Consider the following 19,452-nt stretch of genomic DNA (forward strand, 5'->3'; position numbering starts at 1 on the left):
TTTAGCTGTTATAAAAGTTTGGTTTTTTAGTGCTGTAAATGCATTTTCAGCTCGCGCTGTACACATTTGCTATGAGAGGCATTATCTCATAAGGGAAATATTGGACAATCAAATTAATGACTGCCCAGGCTTCAGGATGTCTTTTTACACTATATAAAGGTGGAAATTTACATTGGAAACGTTTGGTTTAGCTGTTATAAAAGTTTGGTTTTTTAGTGCTGTAAATGCATTTTCAGCTCGCGCTGTACACATTTGCTATGAGAGGCCTTATCTCATAAGGGAAATATTGGACAATCAAATTAATGGCTGCCCAGGCTTCAGGATGTCTTTTTACACTATATAAATGTGGAAATTTACATTGGAAACGTTTGGTTTAGCTGTTAATGAAGTTTCGTTTTTTTAGTGCTGAAAATTCATTGTCTGCTGGCGCTGTACACTTTTTCTAAGTGTTGCAATATCTCATGAAGGAAATACTGGACAATCAAATTAATGACTTTCCAGGCTTCAGGATGCCTTTCTACACTATATAAAGGTGGAAATTTACATTGGAAACGTTTGGTTTAGCTGTTATAAAAGTTTGTTTTTTTAGTGCTGTAAATGCATTTTCAGCTCGCGCTGTACACATTTGCTATGAGAGGCATTATCTCATCAGGGAAATATTGGACAATCAAATTAATGACTGCCCAGGCTTCAGGATGTCTTTTTACACTATATAAAGGTGGAAATTTACATTGGAAACGTTTAGTTTAGCTGTTATAAAAGTTTGTTTTTTTAGTGCTGTAAATGCATTTTCAGCTCGCGCTGTACACATTTGCTATGTGAGGCATTATCTCATAAGGGAAATACTGGACAATCAAATTAATGACTGCCCAGGCTTCAGGATGTCTTTTTACACTATATAAAGGTGGAAATTTACATTGGAAACGTTTGGTTTAGCTGTTATAAAAGTTTGGTTTTTTAGTGCTGAAAATGCATTTTCAGCTCGCACTGTACACATTTGCTATGTGAGGCATTATCTCATAAGGGAAATACTGGACAATCAAATTAATGACTTCCCAGGCTTCAGGATGCCCTTTTACACTCTATAAATGTGGAAATTTACATTGGAAACGTTTGGTTTAGCTGTTAATGAAGTTTCGTTTTTTTAGTGCTGAAAATTCATTGTCTGCTGGCGCTGTACACTTTTTCTAAGTGTTGCAATATCTCATGAAGGAAATACTGGACAATAAAATTAATGACTTTCCAGGCTTCAGGATGCCTTTCTACACGATATAAATGTGGAAATTTACATTGGAAACGTTTGGTTTAGCTGTTATAAAAGTTTGGTTTTTTAGTGCTGTAAATGCATTTTCAGCTCGCGCTGTACACATTTGCTATGAGAGGCATTATCTCATAAGGGAAATATTGGACAATCAAATTAATGACTTCCCAGGCTTCAGGATGCCTTTTTACACTCTATAAATGTGGAAATTTACATTGGAAACGTTTGGTTTAGCTGTTAATGAAGTTTCGTTTTTTTAGTGCTGAAAATTCATTGTCTGCTGGCGCTGTACACTTTTTCTAAGTGTTGCAATATCTCATGAAGGAAATACTGGACAATCAAATTAATGACTTTCCAGGCTTCAGGATGCCTTTCTACACTATATAAAGGTGGAAATTTACATTGGAAACGTTTGGTTTAGCTGTTATACAAGTTTGGTTTTTTAGATCTGTAAATGCATTTTCAGCTCGCGCTGTACACATTTGCTATGAGAGGCATTATCTCATAAGGGAAATATTGGACAATCAAATTAATGACTGCCCAGGCTTCAGGATGTCTTTTTACACTATATAAAGGTGGAAATTTACATTGGAAACGTTTGGTTTAGCTGTGATAAAAGTTTGGTTTTTTTAGTGCTGAAAATGCATTTTCAGCTCGCACTGTACACATTTGCTATGTGAGGCATTATCTCATAAGGGAAATACTGGACAATCAAATTAATGACTGCCCAGGCTTCAGGATGTCTTTTTACACTATCTAAAGGTGGAAATTTACATTGGAAACGTTTGGTTTAGCTGTTATAAAAGTTTGGTTTTTTAGTGCTGTAAATGCATTTTCAGCTCGCGCTGTACACATTTGCTATGAGAGGCATTATCTCATAAGGGAAATATTGGACAATCAAATTAATGACTGCCCAGGCTTCAGGATGTCTTTTTACACTATATAAAGGTGGAAATTTACATTGGAAACGTTTAGTTTAGCTGTTATAAAAGTTTGTTTTTTTAGTGCTGTAAATGCATTTTCAGCTCGCGCTGTACACATTTGCTATGTGAGGCATTATCTCATAAGGGAAATACTGGACAATCAAATTAATGACTGCCCAGGCTTCAGGATGTCTTTTTACACTATATAAAGGTGGAAATTTACATTGGAAACGTTTGGTTTAGCTGTTATAAAAGTTTGGTTTTTTAGTGCTGAAAATGCATTTTCAGCTCGCACTGTACACATTTGCTATGTGAGATTATCTCATAAGGGAAATACTGGACAATCAAATTAATGACTTCCCAGGCTTCAGGATGCCCTTTTACACTCTATAAATGTGGAAATTTACATTGGAAACGTTTGGTTTAGCTGTTAATGAAGTTTCGTTTTTTTAGTGCTGAAAATTCATTGTCTGCTGGCGCTGTACACTTTTTCTAAGTGTTGCAATATCTCATGAAGGAAATACTGGACAATCAAATTAATGACTTTCCAGGCTTCAGGATGCCTTTCTACACTATATAAATGTGGAAATTTACATTGGAAACGTTTGGTTTAGCTGTTATAAAAGTTTGGTTTTTTAGTGCTGTAAATGCATTTTCAGCTCGCGCTGTACACATTTGCTATGAGAGGCATTATCTCATAAGGGAAATATTGGACAATCAAATTAATGACTGCCCAGGCTTCAGGATGTCTTTTTACACTATATAAAGGTGGAAATTTACATTGGAAACGTTTAGTTTAGCTGTTAATGAAGTTTCGTTTTTTTAGTGCTGAAAATTCATTGTCTGCTGGCGCTGTACACTTTTTCTAAGTGTTGCAATATCTCATGAAGGAAATACTGGACAATCAAATTAATGACTTTCCAGGCTTCAGGATGCCTTTCTACACTATATAAAGGTAGAAATTTACATTGGAAACGTTTGGTTTAGCTGTTATAAAAGTTTGGTTTTTTAGTGCTGTAAATGCATTTTCAGCTCGCGCTGTACACATTTGCTATGAGAGGCATTATCTCATAAGGGAAATATTGGACAATCAAATTAATGACTGCCCAGGCTTCAGGATGTCTTTTTACACTATATAAAGGTGGAAATTTACATTGGAAACGTTTGGTTTAGCTGTTATAAAAGTTTGGTTTTTTAGTGCTGTAAATGCATTTTCAGCTCGCGCTGTACACATTTGCTATGAGAGGCATTATCTCATGAGGGAAATATTGGACAATCAAATTAATGGCTGCCCAGGCTTCAGGATGTCTTTTTACACTATATAAAGGTGGAAATTTACATTGGAAACGTTTAGTTTAGCTGTTAATGAAGTTTCGGTTTTTTAGTGCTGAAAATTCATTGTCTCCTGGCGCTGTACACTTTTTCTAAGTGTTGCAATATCTCATGAAGGAAATACTGGACAATCAAATTAATGACTTTCCAGGCTTCAGGATGCCTTTCTACACTATATAAAGGTGGAAATTTACATTGGAAACGTTTGGTTTAGCTGTTATAAAAGTTTGGTTTTTTAGTGCTGTAAATGCATTTTCAGCTCGCGCTGTACACATTTGCTATGAGAGGCATTATCTCATAAGGGAAATATTGGACAATCAAATTAATGACTGCCCAGGCTTCAGGATGTCTTTTTACACTAAATAAAGGTGGAATTTACATTGGAAACGTTTGGTTTAGCTGTTATAAAAGTTTGTTTTTTTAGTGCTGAAAATGCATTTTCAGCTCGCACTGTACACATTTGCTATGTGAGGCATTATCTCATGAAGGAAATACTGGACAATCAAATTAATGACTTTCCAGGCTTCAGGATGCCTTTTTACACTATATAAAGGTGGAAATTTACATTGGAAACGTTTGGTTTAGCTGTTATAAAAGTTTGGTTTTTTTAGTGCTGTAAATGCATTTTCAGCTCGCGCTGTACACATTTGCTATGAGAGGCATTATCTCATAAAGGAAATATTGGACAATCGAATTAATGACTGCCCAGGCTTCAGGATGTCTTTTTACACTATACAAAGGTGGAAATTTACATTGGAAACGTTTGGTTTAGCTGTTATAAAAGTTTGTTTTTTTAGTGCTGAAAATGCATTTTCAGCTCGCACTGTACACATTTGCTATGTGAGGCATTATCTCATAAGGGAAATACTGGACAATCAAATTAATGACTTCCCAGGCTTCAGGATGCCTTTTTACACTCTATAAATGTGGAAATTTACATTGGAAACGTTTGGTTTAGCTGTTAATGAAGTTTCGTTTTTTTAGTGCTGAAAATTCATTGTCTGCTGGCGCTGTACACCTTTTCTAAGTGTTGCAATATCTCATGAAGGAAATACTGGACAATCAAATTAATGACTTTCCAGGCTTCAGGATGCCTTTCTACACTATATAAAGGTGGAAATTTACATTGGAAACGTTTGGTTTAGCTGTTATAAAAGTTTGGTTTTTTAGTGCTGTAAATGCATTTTCAGCTCGCGCTGTACACATTTGCTATGAGAGGCATTATCTCATAAGGGAAATATTGGACAATCAAATTAATGACTGCCCAGGCTTCAGGATGTCTTTTTACACTATATAAAGGTGGAAATTTACATTGGAAACGTTTGGTTTAGCTGTTATAAAAGTTTGGTTTTTTAGTGCTGTAAATGCATTTTCAGCTCGCGCTGTACACATTTGCTTGAGAGGCATTATCTCATAAGGGAAATATTGGACAATCAAATTAATGACTGCCCAGGCTTCAGGATGTCTTTTTACACTATATAAAGGTGGAATTTACATTGGAAACGTTTGGTTTAGCTGTTATAAAAGTTTGGTTTTTTAGTGCTGAAAATGCATTTTCAGCTCGCACTGTACACATTTGCTATGTGAGGCATTATCTCATGAAGGAAATACTGGACAATCAAATTAATGACTTTCCAGGCTTCAGGATGCCTTTTTACACTATATAAAGGTGGAAATTTACATTGGAAACGTTTGGTTTAGCTGTTATAAAAGTTTGGTTTTTTAGTGCTGTAAATGCATTTTCAGCTCGCGCTGTACACATTTGCTATGAGAGGCATTATCTCATAAAGGAAATATTGGACAATCGAATTAATGACTGCCCAGGCTTCAGGATGTCTTTTTACACTATATAAAGGTGGAAATTTACATTGGAAACGTTTGGTTTAGCTGTTATAAAAGTTTGGTTTTTTAGTGCTGAAAATGCATTTTCAGCTCGCACTGTACACATTTGCTATGTGAGGCATTATCTCATAAGGGAAATACTGGACAATCAAATTAATGACTTCCCAGGCTTCAGGATGCCTTTTTACACTCTATAAATGTGGAAATTTACATTGGAAACGTTTGGTTTAGCTGTTAATGAAGTTTCGTTTTTTTAGTGCTGAAAATTCATTGTCTGCTGGCGCTGTACACCTTTTCTAAGTGTTGCAATATCTCATGAAGGAAATACTGGACAATCAAATTAATGACTTTCCAGGCTTCAAGATGCCTTTCTACACTATATAAAGGTGGAAATTTACATTGGAAACGTTTGGTTTAGCTGTTATAAAAGTTTGGGTTTTTAGTCCTGTAAATGCATTTTCAGCTCGCGCTGTACACATTTGCTATGAGAGGCATTATCTCATAAGGGAAATATTGGACAATCAAATTAATGACTGCCCAGGCTTCAGGATGTCTTTTTACACTATATAAAGGTGGAAATTTACATTGGAAACGTTTAGTTTAGCTGTTATAAAAGTTTGTTTTTTTAGTGCTGTAAATGCATTTTCAGCTCGCGCTGTACACATTTGCTATGTGAGGCATTATTCTCATAAGGGAAATACTGGACAATCAAATTAATGACTGCCCAGGCTTCAGGATGTCTTTTTACACTATATAAAGGTGGAAATTTACATTGGAAACGTTTGGTTTAGCTGTTATAAAAGTTTGTTTTTTTAGTGCTGAAAATGCATTTTCAGCTCGCACTGTACACATTTGCTATGTGAGGCATTATCTCATAAGGGAAATACTGGACAATCAAATTAATGACTTCCCAGGCTTCAGGATGCCTTTTTACACTCTATAAATGTGGAAATTTACATTGGAAACGTTTGGTTTAGCTGTTAATGAAGTTTCGTTTTTTTAGTGCTGAAAATTCATTGTCTGCTGGCGCTGTACACTTTTTCTAAGTGTTGCAATATCTCATGAAGGAAATACTGGACAATCAAATTAATGACTTTCCAGGCTTCAGGATGCCTTTCTACACTATATAAAGGTGGAAATTTACATTGGAAACGTTTGGTTTAGCTGTTATAAAAGTTTGGTTTTTTAGTGCTGTAAATGCATTTTCAGCTCGCGCTGTACACATTTGCTATGAGAGGCATTATATCATAAGGGAAATATTGGACAATCAAATTAATGACTGCCCAGACTTCAGGATGTCTTTTTACACTATATAAAGGTGGAAATTTACATTGGAAACGTTTAGTTTAGCTGTTAATGAAGTTTCGTTTTTTTAGTGCTGAAAATTCATTGTCTGCTGGCGCAGTACACTTTTTCTAAGTGTTGCAATATCTCATGAAGGAAATACTGGACAATCAAATTAATGACTTTCCAGGCTTCAGGATGCCTTTCTACACTATATAAAGGTAGAAATTTACATTGGAAACGTTTGGTTTAGCTGTTATAAAAGTTTGGTTTTTTAGTGCTGTAAATGCATTTTCAGCTCGCGCTGTACACATTTGCTATGAGAGGCATTATCTCATAAGGGAAATATTGGACAATCAAATTAATGACTGCCCAGGCTTCAGGATGTCTTTTTACACTATATAAAGGTGGAAATTTACATTGGAAACGTTTGGTTTAGCTGTTATAAAAGTTTGGTTTTTTAGTGCTGTAAATGCATTTTCAGCTCGCGCTGTACACATTTGCTATGAGAGGCCTTATCTCATAAGGGAAATATTGGACAATCAAATTAATGGCTGCCCAGGCTTCAGGATGTCTTTTTACACTATATAAATGTGGAAATTTACATTGGAAACGTTTGGTTTAGCTGTTAATGAAGTTTCGTTTTTTTAGTGCTGAAAATTCATTGTCTGCTGGCGCTGTACACTTTTTCTAAGTGTTGCAATATCTCATGAAGGAAATACTGGACAATCAAATTAATGACTTTCCAGGCTTCAGGATGCCTTTCTACACTATATAAAGGTGGAAATTTACATTGGAAACGTTTGGTTTAGCTGTTATAAAAGTTTGTTTTTTTAGTGCTGTAAATGCATTTTCAGCTCGCGCTGTACACATTTGCTATGAGAGGCATTATCTCATCAGGGAAATATTGGACAATCAAATTAATGACTGCCCAGGCTTCAGGATGTCTTTTTACACTATATAAAGGTGGAAATTTACATTGGAAACGTTTAGTTTAGCTGTTATAAAAGTTTGTTTTTTTAGTGCTGTAAATGCATTTTCAGCTCGCGCTGTACACATTTGCTTTGTGAGGCATTATCTCATAAGGGAAATACTGGACAATCAAATTAATGACTGCCCAGGCTTCAGGATGTCTTTTTACACTATATAAAGGTGGAAATTTACATTGGAAACGTTTGGTTTAGCTGTTATAAAAGTTTGGTTTTTTAGTGCTGAAAATGCATTTTCAGCTCGCACTGTACACATTTGCTATGTGAGGCATTATCTCATAAGGGAAATACTGGACAATCAAATTAATGACTTCCCAGGCTTCAGGATGCCCTTTTACACTCTATAAATGTGGAAATTTACATTGGAAACGTTTGGTTTAGCTGTTAATGAAGTTTCGTTTTTTTAGTGCTGAAAATTCATTGTCTGCTGGCGCTGTACACTTTTTCTAAGTGTTGCAATATCTCATGAAGGAAATACTGGACAATAAAATTAATGACTTTCCAGGCTTCAGGATGCCTTTCTACACGATATAAATGTGGAAATTTACATTGGAAACGTTTGGTTTAGCTGTTATAAAAGTTTGGTTTTTTAGTGCTGTAAATGCATTTTCAGCTCGCGCTGTACACATTTGCTATGAGAGGCATTATCTCATAAGGGAAATATTGGACAATCAAATTAATGACTTCCCAGGCTTCAGGATGCCTTTTTACACTCTATAAATGTGGAAATTTACATTGGAAACGTTTGGTTTAGCTGTTAATGAAGTTTCGTTTTTTTAGTGCTGAAAATTCATTGTCTGCTGGCGCTGTACACTTTTTCTAAGTGTTGCAATATCTCATGAAGGAAATACTGGACAATCAAATTAATGACTTTCCAGGCTTCAGGATGCCTTTCTACACTATATAAAGGTGGAAATTTACATTGGAAACGTTTGGTTTAGCTGTTATAAAAGTTTGGTTTTTTAGATCTGTAAATGCATTTTCAGCTCGCGCTGTACACATTTGCTATGAGAGGCATTATCTCATAAGGGAAATATTGGACAATCAAATTAATGACTGCCCAGGCTTCAGGATGTCTTTTTACACTATATAAAGGTGGAAATTTACATTGGAAACGTTTGGTTTAGCTGTGATAAAAGTTTGGTTTTTTTAGTGCTGAAAATGCATTTTCAGCTCGCACTGTACACATTTGCTATGTGAGGCATTATCTCATAAGGGAAATACTGGACAATCAAATTAATGACTGCCCAGGCTTCAGGATGTCTTTTTACACTATCTAAAGGTGGAAATTTACATTGGAAACGTTTGGTTTAGCTGTTATAAAAGTTTGGTTTTTTAGTGCTGTAAATGCATTTTCAGCTCGCGCTGTACACATTTGCTATGAGAGGCATTATCTCATAAGGGAAATATTGGACAATCAAATTAATGACTGCCCAGGCTTCAGGATGTCTTTTTACACTATATAAAGGTGGAAATTTACATTGGAAACGTTTAGTTTAGCTGTTATAAAAGTTTGTTTTTTTAGTGCTGTAAATGCATTTTCAGCTCGCGCTGTACACATTTGCTATGTGAGGCATTATCTCATAAGGGAAATACTGGACAATCAAATTAATGACTGCCCAGGCTTCAGGATGTCTTTTTACACTATATAAAGGTGGAAATTTACATTGGAAACGTTTGGTTTAGCTGTTATAAAAGTTTGGTTTTTTAGTGCTGAAAATGCATTTTCAGCTCGCACTGTACACATTTGCTATGTGAGATTATCTCATAAGGGAAATACTGGACAATCAAATTAATGACTTCCCAGGCTTCAGGATGCCCTTTTACACTCTATAAATGTGGAAATTTACATTGGAAACGTTTGGTTTAGCTGTTAATGAAGTTTCGTTTTTTTAGTGCTGAAAATTCATTGTCTGCTGGCGCTGTACACTTTTTCTATGTGTTGCAATATCTCATGAAGGAAATACTGGACAATCAAATTAATGACTTTCCAGGCTTCAGGATGCCTTTCTACACTATATAAATGTGGAAATTTACATTGGAAACGTTTGGTTTAGCTGTTATAAAAGTTTGGTTTTTTAGTGCTGTAAATGCATTTTCAGCTCGCGCTGTACACATTTGCTATGAGAGGCATTATCTCATAAGGGAAATATTGGACAATCAAATTAATGACTGCCCAGGCTTCAGGATGTCTTTTTACACTATATAAAGGTGGAAATTTACATTGGAAACGTTTAGTTTAGCTGTTAATGAAGTTTCGTTTTTTTAGTGCTGAAAATTCATTGTCTGCTGGCGCTGTACACTTTTTCTAAGTGTTGCAATATCTCATGAAGGAAATACTGGACAATCAAATTAATGACTTTCCAGGCTTCAGGATGCCTTTCTACACTATATAAAGGTAGAAATTTACATTGGAAACGTTTGGTTTAGCTGTTATAAAAGTTTGGTTTTTTAGTGCTGTAAATGCATTTTCAGCTCGCGCTGTACACATTTGCTATGAGAGGCATTATCTCATAAGGGAAATATTGGACAATCAAATTAATGACTGCCCAGGCTTCAGGATGTCTTTTTACACTATATAAAGGTGGAAATTTACATTGGAAACGTTTGGTTTAGCTGTTATAAAAGTTTGGTTTTTTAGTGCTGTAAATGCATTTTCAGCTCGCGCTGTACACATTTGCTATGAGAGGCATTATCTCATGAGGGAAATATTGGACAATCAAATTAATGGCTGCCCAGGCTTCAGGATGTCTTTTTACACTATATAAAGGTGGAAATTTACATTGGAAACGTTTAGTTTAGCTGTTAATGAAGTTTCGGTTTTTTAGTGCTGAAAATTCATTGTCTCCTGGCGCTGTACACTTTTTCTAAGTGTTGCAATATCTCATGAAGGAAATACTGGACAATCAAATTAATGACTTTCCAGGCTTCAGGATGCCTTTCTACACTATATAAAGGTGGAAATTTACATTGGAAACGTTTGGTTTAGCTGTTATAAAAGTTTGGTTTTTTAGTGCTGTAAATGCATTTTCAGCTCGCGCTGTACACATTTGCTATGAGAGGCATTATCTCATAAGGGAAATATTGGACAATCAAATTAATGACTGCCCAGGCTTCAGGATGTCTTTTTACACTAAATAAAGGTGGAATTTACATTGGAAACGTTTGGTTTAGCTGTTATAAAAGTTTGTTTTTTTAGTGCTGAAAATGCATTTTCAGCTCGCACTGTACACATTTGCTATGTGAGGCATTATCTCATGAAGGAAATACTGGACAATCAAATTAATGACTTTCCAGGCTTCAGGATGCCTTTTTACACTATATAAAGGTGGAAATTTACATTGGAAACGTTTGGTTTAGCTGTTATAAAAGTTTGGTTTTTTAGTGCTGTAAATGCATTTTCAGCTCGCGCTGTACACATTTGCTATGAGAGGCATTATCTCATAAAGGAAATATTGGACAATCGAATTAATGACTGCCCAGGCTTCAGGATGTCTTTTTACACTATACAAAGGTGGAAATTTACATTGGAAACGTTTGGTTTAGCTGTTATAAAAGTTTGTTTTTTTAGTGCTGAAAATGCATTTTCAGCTCGCACTGTACACATTTGCTATGTGAGGCATTATCTCATAAGGGAAATACTGGACAATCAAATTAATGACTTCCCAGGCTTCAGGATGCCTTTTTACACTCTATAAATGTGGAAATTTACATTGGAAACGTTTGGTTTAGCTGTTAATGAAGTTTCGTTTTTTTAGTGCTGAAAATTCATTGTCTGCTGGCGCTGTACACCTTTTCTAAGTGTTGCAATATCTCATGAAGGAAATACTGGACAATCAAATTAATGACTTTCCAGGCTTCAGGATGCCTTTCTACACTATATAAAGGTGGAAATTTACATTGGAAACGTTTGGTTTAGCTGTTATAAAAGTTTGGTTTTTTAGTGCTGTAAATGCATTTTCAGCTCGCGCTGTACACATTTGCTATGAGAGGCATTATCTCATAAGGGAAATATTGGACAATCAAATTAATGACTGCCCAGGCTTCAGGATGTCTTTTTACACTATATAAAGGTGGAAATTTACATTGGAAACGTTTGGTTTAGCTGTTATAAAAGTTTGGTTTTTTAGTGCTGTAAATGCATTTTCAGCTCGCGCTGTACACATTTGCTTGAGAGGCATTATCTCATAAGGGAAATATTGGACAATCAAATTAATGACTGCCCAGGCTTCAGGATGTCTTTTTACACTATATAAAGGTGGAATTTACATTGGAAACGTTTGGTTTAGCTGTTATAAAAGTTTGGTTTTTTAGTGCTGAAAATGCATTTTCAGCTCGCACTGTACACATTTGCTATGTGAGGCATTATCTCATGAAGGAAATACTGGACAATCAAATTAATGACTTTCCAGGCTTCAGGATGCCTTTTTACACTATATAAAGGTGGAAATTTACATTGGAAACGTTTGGTTTAGCTGTTATAAAAGTTTGGTTTTTTAGTGCTGTAAATGCATTTTCAGCTCGCGCTGTACACATTTGCTATGAGAGGCATTATCTCATAAAGGAAATATTGGACAATCGAATTAATGACTGCCCAGGCTTCAGGATGTCTTTTTACACTATATAAAGGTGGAAATTTACATTGGAAACGTTTGGTTTAGCTGTTATAAAAGTTTGGTTTTTTAGTGCTGAAAATGCATTTTCAGCTCGCACTGTACACATTTGCTATGTGAGGCATTATCTCATAAGGGAAATACTGGACAATCAAATTAATGACTTCCCAGGCTTCAGGATGCCTTTTTACACTCTATAAATGTGGAAATTTACATTGGAAACGTTTGGTTTAGCTGTTAATGAAGTTTCGTTTTTTTAGTGCTGAAAATTCATTGTCTGCTGGCGCTGTACACCTTTTCTAAGTGTTGCAATATCTCATGAAGGAAATACTGGACAATCAAATTAATGACTTTCCAGGCTTCAAGATGCCTTTCTACACTATATAAAGGTGGAAATTTACATTGGAAACGTTTGGTTTAGCTGTTATAAAAGTTTGGGTTTTTAGTCCTGTAAATGCATTTTCAGCTCGCGCTGTACACATTTGCTATGAGAGGCATTATCTCATAAGGGAAATATTGGACAATCAAATTAATGACTGCCCAGGCTTCAGGATGTCTTTTTACACTATATAAAGGTGGAAATTTACATTGGAAACGTTTAGTTTAGCTGTTATAAAAGTTTGTTTTTTTAGTGCTGTAAATGCATTTTCAGCTCGCGCTGTACACATTTGCTATGTGAGGCATTATTCTCATAAGGGAAATACTGGACAATCAAATTAATGACTGCCCAGGCTTCAGGATGTCTTTTTACACTATATAAAGGTGGAAATTTACATTGGAAACGTTTGGTTTAGCTGTTATAAAAGTTTGGTTTTTTAGTGCTGAAAATGCATTTTCAGCTCGCACTGTACACATTTGCTATGTGAGGCATTATCTCATAAGGGAAATACTGGACAATCAAATTAATGACTTCCCAGGCTTCAGGATGCCTTTTTACACTCTATAAATGTGGAAATTTACATTGGAAACGTTTGGTTTAGCTGTTAATGAAGTTTCGTTTTTTTAGTGCTGAAAATTCATTGTCTGCTGGCGCTGTACACTTTTTCTAAGTGTTGCAATATCTCATGAAGGAAATACTGGACAATCAAATTAATGACTTTCCAGGCTTCAGGATGCCTTTCTACACTATATAAAGGTGGAAATTTACATTGGAAACGTTTGGTTTAGCTGTTATAAAAGTTTGGTTTTTTAGTGCTGTAAATGCATTTTCAGCTCGCGCTGTACACATTTGCTATGAGAGGCATTATATCATAAGGGAAATATTGGACAATCAAATTAATGACTGCCCAGACTTCAGGATGTCTTTTTACACTATATAAAGGTGGAAATTTACATTGGAAACGTTTAGTTTAGCTGTTAATGAAGTTTCGTTTTTTTAGTGCTGAAAATTCATTGTCTGCTGGCGCTGTACACTTTTTCTAAGTGTTGCAATATCTCATGAAGGAAATACTGGACAATCAAATTAATGACTTTCCAGGCTTCAGGATGCCTTTCTACACTATATAAAGGTAGAAATTTACATTGGAAACGTTTGGTTTAGCTGTTATAAAAGTTTGGTTTTTTAGTGCTGTAAATGCATTTTCAGCTCGCGCTGTACACATTTGCTATGAGAGGCATTATCTCATAAGGGAAATATTGGACAATCAAATTAATGACTGCCCAGGCTTCAGGATGTCTTTTTACACTATATAAAGGTGGAAATTTACATTGGAAACGTTTGGTTTAGCTGTTATAAAAGTTTGGTTTTTTAGTGCTGTAAATGCATTTTCAGCTCGCGCTGTACACATTTGCTATGAGAGGCCTTATCTCATAAGGGAAATATTGGACAATCAAATTAATGGCTGCCCAGGCTTCAGGATGTCTTTTTACACTATATAAATGTGGAAATTTACATTGGAAACGTTTGGTTTAGCTGTTAATGAAGTTTCGTTTTTTTAGTGCTGAAAATTCATTGTCTGCTGGCGCTGTACACTTTTTCTAAGTGTTGCAATATCTCATGAAGGAAATACTGGACAATCAAATTAATGACTTTCCAGGCTTCAGGATGCCTTTCTACACTATATAAAGGTGGAAATTTACATTGGAAACGTTTGGTTTAGCTGTTATAAAAGTTTGTTTTTTTAGTGCTGTAAATGCATTTTCAGCTCGCGCTGTACACATTTGCTATGAGAGGCATTATCTCATCAGGGAAATATTGGACAATCAAATTAATGACTGCCCAGGCTTCAGGATGTCTTTTTACACTATATAAAGGTGGAAATTTACATTGGAAACGTTTAGTTTAGCTGTTATAAAAGTTTGTTTTTTTAGTGCTGTAAATGCATTTTCAGCTCGCGCTGTACACATTTGCTATGTGAGGCATTATCTCATAAGGGAAATACTGGACAATCAAATTAATGACTGCCCAGGCTTCAGGATGTCTTTTTACACTATATAAAGGTGGAAATTTACATTGGAAACGTTTGGTTTAGCTGTTATAAAAGTTTGGTTTTTTAGTGCTGAAAATGCATTTTCAGCTCGCACTGTACACATTTGCTATGTGAGGCATTATCTCATAAGGGAAATACTGGACAATCAAATTAATGACTTCCCAGGCTTCAGGATGCCCTTTTACACTCTATAAATGTGGAAATTTACATTGGAAACGTTTGGTTTAGCTGTTAATGAAGTTTCGTTTTTTTAGTGCTGAAAATTCATTGTCTGCTGGCGCTGTACACTTTTTCTAAGTGTTGCAATATCTCATGAAGGAAATACTGGACAATAAAATTAATGACTTTCCAGGCTTCAGGATGCCTTTCTACACTATATAAATGTGGAAATTTACATTGGAAACGTTTGGTTTAGCTGTTATAAAAGTTTGGTTTTTTAGTGCTGTAAATGCATTTTCAGCTCGCGCTGTACACATTTGCTATGAGAGGCATTATCTCATAAGGGAAATATTGGACAATCAAATTAATGACTGCCCAGGCTTCAGGATGTCTTTTTACACTATATAAAGGTGGAAATTTACATTGGAAACGTTTAGTTTAGCTGTTAATGAAGTTTCGTTTTTTTAGTGCTGAAAATTCATTGTCTGCTGGCGCTGTACACTTTTTCTAAGTGTTGCAATATCTCATGAAGGAAATACTGGACAATCAAATTAATGACTTTCCAGGCTTCAGGATGCCTTTCTACACTATATAAAGGTAGAAATTTACATTGGAAACGTTTGGTTTAGCTGTTATAAAAGTTTGGTTTTTTAGTGCTGTAAATGCATTTTCAGCTCGCGCTGTACACATTTGCTATGAGAGGCATTATCTCATAAGGGAAATATTAGACAATCAAATTAATGACTGCCCAGGCTTCAGGATGTCTTTTTACACTATATAAAGGTGGAAATTTACATTGGAAACGTTTGGTTTAGCTGTTATAAAAGTTTGTTTTTTTAGTGCTGAAAATGCATTTTCAGCTCGCACTGTACACATTTGCTATGTGAGGCATTATCTCATAAGGGAAATACTGGACAATCAAATTAATGACTTCCCAGGCTTCAGGATGCCTTTTTACACTCTATAAATGTGGAAATTTACATTGGAAACGTTTGGTTTAGCTGTTAATGAAGTTTCGTTTTTTTAGTGCTGAAAATTCATTGTCTGCTGGCGCTGTACACTTTTTCTAAGTGTTGCAATATCTCATGAAGGAAATACTGGACAATCAAATTAATGACTTTCCAGGCTTCAGTATGCCTTTCTACACTATATAAAGGTGGAAATTTACATTGGAAACGTTTGGTTTAGCTGTTATAAAAGTTTGGTTTTTTAGTGCTGAAAATGCATTTTCAGCTCGCACTGTACACATTTGCTATGTGAGGCATTATCTCATAAGGGAAATACTGGACAATCAAATTAATGACTTCCCAGGCTTCAGGATGCCTTTTTACACTCTATAAATGTGGAAATTTACATTGGAAACGTTTGGTTTAGCTGTTAATGAAGTTTCGTTTTTTTAGTGCTGAAAATTCATTGTCTGCTAGCGCTGTACACTTTTTCTAAGTGTTGCAATATCTCATGAAGGAAATACTGGACAATCAAATTAATGACTTTCCAGGCTTCAGGATGCCTTTCTACACTATATAAAGGTGGAAATTTACATTGGAAACGTTTGGTTTAGCTGTTATAAAAGTTTGGTTTTTTAGTGCTGTAAATGCATTTTCAGCTCGCGCTGTACACATTTGCTATGAGAGGCATTATCTCATAAGGGAAATATTGGACAATCAAATTAATGACTGCCCAGGCTTCAGGATGTCTTTTTACACTATATAAAGGTGGAAATTTACATTGGAAACGTTTGGTTTAGCTGTGATAAAAGTTTGGTTTTTTTAGTGCTGAAAATGCATTTTCAGCTCGCACTGTACACATTTGCTATGTGAGGCATTATCTCATAAGGGAAATACTGGACAATCAAATTAATGACTGCCCAGGCTTCAGGATGTCTTTTTACACTATCTAAAGGTGGAAATTTACATTGGAAACGTTTGGTTTAGCTGTTATAAAAGTTTGGTTTTTTAGTGCTGAAAATGCATTTTCAGCTCGCACTGTACACATTTGCTATGTGAGGCATTATCTCATAAGGGAAATACTGGACAATCAAATTAATGACTTCCCAGGCTTCAGGATGCCTTTTTACACTCTATAAATGTGGAAATTTACATTGGAAACGTTTGGTTTAGCTGTTAATGAAGTTTCGTTTTTTAAGTGCTGAAAATTCATTGTCTGCTGGCGCTGTACACTTTTTCTAAGTGTTGCAATATCTCATGAAGGAAATACTGGACAATCAAATTAATGACTTTCCAGGCTTCAGGATGCCTTTCTACACTATATAAAGGTGGAAATTTACATTTGAAACGTTTGGTTTAGCTGTTATAAAAGTTTGGTTTTTTAGTGCTGTAAATGCATTTTCAGCTCGCGCTGTACACATTTGCTATGAGAGGCATTATCTCATAAGGGAAATATTGGACAATCAAATTAATGACTGCCCAGGCTTCAGGATGTCTTTTTACACTATATAAAGGTGGAAATATACATTGGAAACGTTTAGTTTAGCTGTTAATGAAGTTTCGTTTTTTTAGTGCTGAAAATTCATTGTCTGCTGGCGCTGTACACTTTTTCTAAGTGTTGCAATATCTCATGAAGGAAATACTGGACAATCAAATTAATGACTTTCCAGGCTTCAGGATGCCTTTCTACACTATATAAAGGTGGAAATTTACATTGGAAACGTTTGGTTTAGCTGTTATAAAAGTTTGGTTTTTTAGTGCTGTAAATGCATTTTCAGCTCGCGCTGTACACATTTGCTATGAGAGGCATTATCTCATAAGGGAAATATTGGACAATCAAATTAATGACTGCCCAGGCTTCAGGATGTCTTTTTACACTATATAAAGGTGGAAATTTACATTGGAAACGTTTGGTTTAGCTGTTATAAAAGTTTGGTTTTTTAGTGCTGTAAATGCATTTTCAGCTCGCGCTGTACACATTTGCTATGAGAGGCATTATCTCATAAGGGAAATATTGGACAATCAAATGAATGACTGCCCAGGCTTCAGGATGTCTTTTTACACTATATAAAGGATGGCCGAGTGGTCTAAGGCGCCGCGTTCAGGACCCAGTCTCCCCAGGAGGCCTGGGTTTGAATCTCGAATTTCCCCATTGTGGGACTAATAAAGGCATTATTAATAAAGGTGGAAATTTACATTGGAAACGTTTAGTTTAGCTGTTATAAAAGTTTGGTTTTTTAGTGCTGTAAATGCATTTTCAGCACTAAAAAAACATACTTTTATAACAGCTAAACCAAACGTTTCCAATGTAAATTTCCACCTTTATATAGTGTAAAAAGACATCCTGAAGCCTGGGCAGTCATTAATTTGATTGTCCAATATTTCCCTTATGAGATAATGCCTCTCATAGAAAATGTGTACAGCGCGAGCTGAAAATGCATTTACAGCACTAAAAAACCAAACTTTTATAACAGCTAAACCAAACGTTTCCAATGTAAATTTCCACCTTTATATAGTGTAAAAAAACATCCTGAAGCCTGGGCAGTCATTAATTTGATTGTCCAATATTTCCCTTATGAGATAATGCCTCTCATAGCAAATGTGTACAGCGCGAGCTGAAAATGCATTTACAGCACTAAAAAACCAAACTTTTATAACAGCTAAACCAAACGTTTCCAATGTAAATTTCCACCTTTATATAGTGTAGAAAGGCATCCTGAAGCCTGGAAAGTCATTAATTTGATTGTCCAGTATTTCCTACATGAGATATTGCAACACTTAGAAAAAGTGTACAGCGCCAGCAGACAATGAATTTGCAGCACTAAAAAAACGAAACTTCATTTACAGCTAAACCAAACGTTTCCAATGTAAATTTCCACATTTATATAGTGTAAAAAGGCATCCTGAAGCCTGGGAAGTCATTAATTTGATTGTCCAGTATTTCCCTTATGAGATAATGCCTCACATAGCAAATGTGTACAGCGCGAGCTGAAAATGCATTTACAGCACTAGTCAAGTCAAGTCAAGTCAATTTTATTTGTATAGCCCTTAATCACAGACAGTCTCAAAGGGCTTTACATAGCCACAATCGACATCCCGATCTTAACCCCCAGGAGGGCAAGGAAAAACTCACAAAACCTCATTAGGGGAAAAGTGAGAAACCTTGAGAAGGGACCACAGATGGGGGAATCCCCCTTCCAGGATGACCAGGCTGCAATGGATGCCAACTGGGCAACATTTGGCACATACAATGATGCTATGCAATAATAGATGAGATAATATAAGAGTCAATTGAATGAAGTGCTGCAGGAAGATGACTTCAGTGGAGTGGGTCCTCATCCAGGGCCGTAATATCCATGGCAGCATATCCGAAGATGAGCCTTCGATCTTGTACCGGTCAGTTGGTGTAAATTCAGTACAGCCACTTCCAAGTGAATCGCCATCACCTAATTCGGGGAATTGGGAACAGAAAAGAAAGAACAGAAATAGCAAACAGGCCAACAAGTAGTTCAATGAAGTGCTGAAATATAAGGAAATCAGAAAAGGCGCTGCATGAAGACGACTTCGGCAGAGCAGGTCCCTTCCCGGTTCGTCAGTGCCGTAATCTTCAAAGCATGTCCCCATCACCTAATTCCCAAGCAGGGGAAGGAGGGGGCAGAAAAGAGAAGAAGCG

The sequence above is a fragment of the Idiotropiscis lumnitzeri genome, unplaced genomic scaffold (genome assembly GCF_059441095.1).
Source record: "Idiotropiscis lumnitzeri isolate Australia: NSW breed Sydney's pygmy pipehorse unplaced genomic scaffold, RoL_Ilum_1.0 HiC_scaffold_26, whole genome shotgun sequence".
Lineage (NCBI taxonomy): Eukaryota > Metazoa > Chordata > Actinopteri > Syngnathiformes > Syngnathidae > Idiotropiscis > Idiotropiscis lumnitzeri.